We start from the raw sequence: 6,096 nt of genomic DNA, 5'->3' as shown, positions 1-6,096 counted from the left end.
AGCTAAAATGTACCTCCATTTTGTTTGTTCATACAAGAATCTTTTGCTGCTAGATACTGACAATCCATTTGGTCATTCCAAATCTATCTCTCTCCCAATTTTCTCCACTTTTATTCACTCTAATAAGGAAGGAAATTAGTGATCAAGGCGTACACTCCCTTCCCACAGCATCAAGTCCTTAACACTGCTAATACTTAAGATAACTCTGTACATGGTAATACAGCCATCATCATCTGTATTTGGAAGATTTAACTATCAGTTATGCAGTGTCTTCACATTTTCTCCAATTGGCATACTCACTCTTTTTTTTCACTTCTAAGAAGTCCTTTGGAGAAGAAATTTTAAAAAGAAAAGAAAAAAGACTCACATGTACACATACAGGGTAGGCATAAAGTTCAAATTTAAATTGCACACGAACTTTATGCCTACCCTATATATTAAGCCCTTCTATACTATATTTTTATTTTATCCTCCCAAAGAATTTCTCAGTTATGTCTGTGGTAATATTATACTGCAAAATGTCAAAATGTTCTAACACATAATGCAAAACTCTTACTCTAGCCCCTGGCTCAGCCACAGGGAATATTATGCACTAGTAGGGGAACAGGGGTTTTTTGAAGTTTTTATCAAGTCATACGATGCTCAGGGGAAAACAAACAAACAAAAAATATTGTGAACATAGGAGAATTTCGTTGGTGGCACATGTCTTGGTGGTAGAACACAATTACAAGGGGGACTGTACCTAACAAATGCAATGAGTGTAAGCTGGTTCTTTGTACCCTCAATGAATCCCCAACAATTAAAAAAAAAAGAAAAAGAAAAAAAAGAAAAGAAAAGATCTTCAGTAGACTACTGCTAAAACTGGTTTCCTTCACACTTAAAAAAATATTTCAGTGTTTAATTCCATCAGCTTTGTTCTTACCTCCTTCTTTTTTTGTCAGTTGAAAACCTTTCAATCACAATACAAAATAACAATTATTTGAATCAGAGGAAGCAAGGATATAATTGGATCGTACAGAGCTTGAAAGGCCAAAAATTACTATTGTACTATTTAGATGTTTTCCAGGATATGGGAAATAAAAGGAATGGCATCATTTTCAAATCATTAAAATAGAAAATATCACCTAAAATTTCAAAAGCAGTTAAGAGATAAAAATTAAATAAAAGGCTTCCTATTACAATGTTAACTCACGTGAATTTTTTCTTTTCTAAATTTTATTATAAATTGATAATTTATAATTAGATATTTATGGCATATAAGGTGAAGATATGATTCCTAAATATTGTGGAATAATTAAATCATGTTAAATAACATCCATCACTTCAGATACTTATCATTTTTTAAGTGAGAATGTTTGAAATTGACTTACCTAGCAATTTTTAAATGCATGATACATTTATTAACTATATCCCCACACTATGTAATAGATTTTAAAAAGCCTTATTCCTCCTGTATAATTGAGTTTTTGTACCCTTGACCATCATCTCCCCTTTGTCTCTACCAAAAAGTCTTTGTAGCCACCATTTTACTCTCTGCTTTGACTGTTTTAGACTCTGCATATAAGTGAGAACATATACTATTTGTCTTTATGTGCCTGGCTTTTTTCACTTAGCCCAACATTCTGTAATTTCATCTATGTAGTCACAATTAGCAGCATTTCCTTCTTTTATAAGGCTGAATAGTATTTCTTTGGGGGGAGGTGGGCAGGGCTGGGTTTGAATCTGTTACCTCTGGCTTATGGGACTGATGCCCTACCTCTTTGAGCCACAGGCACTGCCCAACGCTGATAGTATTTCGTTGTAAATATATGCCATAATTTATTTATTAATTCTTCTCTTGATGTATAGATACATAGGTTGATTCTGTATCTTGGCTGCTGTGACAATGTTGCAGTAAACATGGGAGCACAGACATCTTTAGCAAACTGATTTCACGTCTTTCAAGTATATGTCCATAGGTGAAATTGGTTGATCATATGTTAATTACATTTTTCAGTTATTGAGGAACCTTCCTACAATTTTCCACAATGTGTATACTAATTTATATTAGTAGGAACCAAGTGTTCCTTTCCTCCACGTTGACACTGACACTTGTTATCTTTCTTCTATTTGATAATAGCCATCCCAAAAGGTGAAAATGATGTGTCAGGCTCGGCGCCTGTAGCTCAAGTGGCTAAGGCACCAGCCACATACACCCAAGATGGTAGGTTCGAATCCAGCCTGGGCCCGCCAAAACAATGACGGCTGCAACCAAAAAATAACCAGGCACTGTGGCGGGTGCCTGTAGTCCCAGCTACTTGGGAAGCAGAGGCAGAAGACTGGCTTGAGCCAGGAGCTGGAGGTTGCTGTGAGCTGTGATGTCACAGCACTCTACCCAGGGCAATAGCTTGAGGCTCTGTCTCAAAAAAAAAAGAAAGAAATAAAGAAAATGACAAATGATGTGTCATTGTTTTTTAATTTGAATTTCTCTAACAATTAGCTAATTGCTAACAATTAGCAATTTTGAGTACTATTTTCATGTGACAGTTGGCCATCTATATGTCTTTTGAGAAATTCAGGCCCTTTACCCATTTCTTTGAGTTTTCTATTGTCTTATTATTGAGATGAAACCCTCATATATAGAAATTAACCACTTATTGAATGTTTGGTTTGCAAATATCTTCTCCTAATCCATAGGTTGTCTCTTCTCACCATTAATTGTTTCATTTGCTACACAGAAGCTTTATAATAATAGTTTGATGTAATCCCATTTGTCTTTTTTTGTTGTTGTTGCCTGCACTTTTGGGGTTGAATCCAACCAAAATCGTGCTCACACTAATGTTTATCCAAAATTTTTTTCCAGTAGTTTTACACGTTTTTATGTTACATTTAAGTCATTAACTCATTTTGAGTTGATTTTCCTACATGGTGTAATGTAGGAGTTCAATTTATTATTCTGCATGTAGACAGCCACTTTTCCCAACACCATTTATTGAAGAGACTATACTATTCCCATTGTGTGCTACTGCCTTTGCTGAAAAACATTTGACTGTGTATGCTCATAAGAGAGCTCAGTAATGGTAGATGTATTTGTTTATTTTTTTGCCAGTACCATGTTGTTTTCATTACTATAGTATAGTGTGAATTCAGGTAGTGTGTTATGTTCATTTTGTTCATTTGATCTAAAATTTTGTTATATTCCAATATTTCCTTATTAATTTTCAGTCTAGAAAATCTGCCCATTGTTGGATGTAAGTATTTAAGTCCCCTACTATTATTATGTTTATTTATTTAGACCAAGTCTCTTTTTGTTGCCCTGGGTAAAGTGTCATGACATCATCATAGTTCACAGCAATCTCAGACTCCTGGGTTCAAGTGATCCTCTTGCTTCAGCCTCCCACGTAGCTGAGACTATAGGCATCTTTCACAATGCCTGGCTAATTTTTCTATTTTTAGCAGAGAGAGAGTCTCACTGTTACATGGGCTTGTCTCGATCTCCTAGCTCAAGTAATCCATCCCCTCCTTGGCATGTCAGACTGCTAGGATTACAGGTGTCAGCCACTGCACCTGGCCACTACTATTACTATATTATAGTGTATCCCTCCCTTAAGATCCTTTAATATTTGTTTTATATATTTAGGTTCTCTGTTGTTGGGTACATACATATTTACAGTTTTTATTTCCTTTTTATTACTTGACCCTTTTATCACTATATAATCACTTTCTTGTCTCATTTTACAGTTTTGACTTAAAGTCTAGTTTGATATAAATATAACTACCCTTGCTCTCCTTTAGTTTCCATTTATATGGAGTACCTTTTCCACCCTGTTTATGTCCCTGAAAGGGAGGTGAGTCCGTTTTAGGTAGAATACTGTTGGGGCTTCTTTTTTTACTCTATTTAATAACTCTATGCTTTTTTTTATTGCAGAATTTAACTTATTTATATTCAAGGTAATTTTTGACAGGTCAGTGCATACTACTGTCATTTTCATTGTTTTATGGTTGTTTTGTAGATAATTTTGTTTCTTTCTTTCACTCTTCCCCCAGGTGGTGTAACCATACTGTTCCCCCAGCGTTTCCCATAAGGTGAAACCAGAATCATCTCAGGAAGTTTCTTAAAATGCTAAAGAGATCAGATGACTGCCTTTGGTTCTTCTTTCCTTCTGCAGAAATATGGGTCCAGTGAAATCCTTGACTGGCAATGCACCTGCTTAAGGGAGGAGGATGAGTGGTGCAGTTGAAATTAGACCATTATTTCAGTTTTCATTTAGTTCTGTGAACCACACAGGTGTCTCACGTTTTTTCTAAGTATTGGGATTTTCACAAAGATATCCTAGACTGTGAATAGTTTCTAGTAGAACTTTCTGTGGTGGAGAGGAGAGTCTGAGACTTTCTATTCCTCTATCTTGCTCATGTCACTCCCCTAATATTTTTTGAATTATTATTTTTTTACCATTTTTAGGCAGTATTATGAAATACAAATGACACTTCAAGAATATTACAATGGATGTTACATCTAGATTATCTTTATTTATCACATTCAAAGGATACTTGAAAACATGTTAAATTAACTTTAATCACTGTCTAGTATGCTCACAATCTAAATTACTAGCGCTAAGCAAAGAAAAATGAAATAAATGATGTTAAAATGATTTCTAATTAAACTAATAGGTTTCAGCTGTGTCCCTATTAGCATTGAGTCAAGAGAAAACAATGTATGTAAAATATTCTGAATAAAACTTTGTGAATATAAAAGACTTCTATTTACATCAACTACTTATATTAATTGCAGAATATAAAAATTCTGTTTACAATTTGCATTAACTGCACATTTGGTCCTAGGAGTGATTGAAGGTGATAAATTATAATTCTAGGAGTGACTGAAGGTGATAAATTATAATTCTATTATCAGATAACTTATTAGAAAGAATGCTGACTAAAAATGAGCCTGCCACTGGTTTTCTTTCCCTCCTATAGAAATCATGGATCCAGGGTCTTCCATTAATTAGCTATGTGATTTATTCAGTCACTTACCCTTTAGGATTCTGTATTATCTGTTCATTCATTGTATACATGTACCTGTAATTTTTAATATAGAGATTATATATTTAAAATATATCATTCTCTATTAAGATATAGTTATCACACACACTACAAATGTTTATCAAAATACACTACTTCTTCTTCCTAGGAACAGAGTAAATTGTATTTCTTGTTTCCTTAGGAGTTGTGTAATGTCATGAGACTGCGTTTTAGATAATGGAATACAACCTGCTACTTTGTACACTAATAAAATCCTTTACTTTTGGGCTGGTTGGCATGGAAATGACCACAATGACCTAACAAAGCACATGTTAAAGACTGTACAAAGGAGGATCTCCTTATCAAACTGTTCTCCCATCTAAGATTATGACCTGAATGAGAAATAATTTCTATTGTGTCAAGTCACTGAAATTTCCAGGATTTTTATTGTAATAAAAAGCATTAACTTAACCAGTACAATAATAATGAATGTACATCATATTGTATCACAGTAGGCTGAGGATGAAATTCACTCGGTCAGACAGTGAAGAATGTTGAGCTATATAACTGGATTTCAGAAATGTGAGGAAGAACTCAGGGTGTACTACAGATCAGGAATCATACGATCTTCTGGATAGTAGATAGCATGCTCCTATAGAAATAAACCAGGAGCTACGTAAATCACTTGTGATATGCCACTGCCTTTGTAGGCTACAGTTTAGGTAGTATAGATTCTCAGCCAGGTCAGAGAACTATGTCATGGTATAGGTGGAACACCTATACTATTTGAGTTAAGCTATATATAATACCTCTTGTATACATTGCCATTTTGTTGTCTCTTGATGTTTATTAACATATTCATTCTGAATTACAACTTGATTTAGGTATTGTAAGATGTATCAAGGAAGAGACTTGTGGCCATTGTGTCTTATTTTCATAAATTTCTTGTAATTCAATGATACCTCATATTCATGTCTTAGAATAAAATGTAAATTTCTAGACATGGGAAGAAAATTTATACACCAACAAAGCAAGGAAACTGACTAAAGTGAAATATGAATAGATAATGAATAGATAATGGAGGAACTTAAAACC

Source organism: Otolemur garnettii, unplaced genomic scaffold, assembly GCF_000181295.1.
Source record: "Otolemur garnettii isolate 467f Iridium unplaced genomic scaffold, OtoGar3 scaffold00199, whole genome shotgun sequence".
Taxonomy (NCBI): Eukaryota; Metazoa; Chordata; class Mammalia; order Primates; family Galagidae; genus Otolemur; species Otolemur garnettii.
This window is presented reverse-complemented; position numbering follows the sequence as displayed.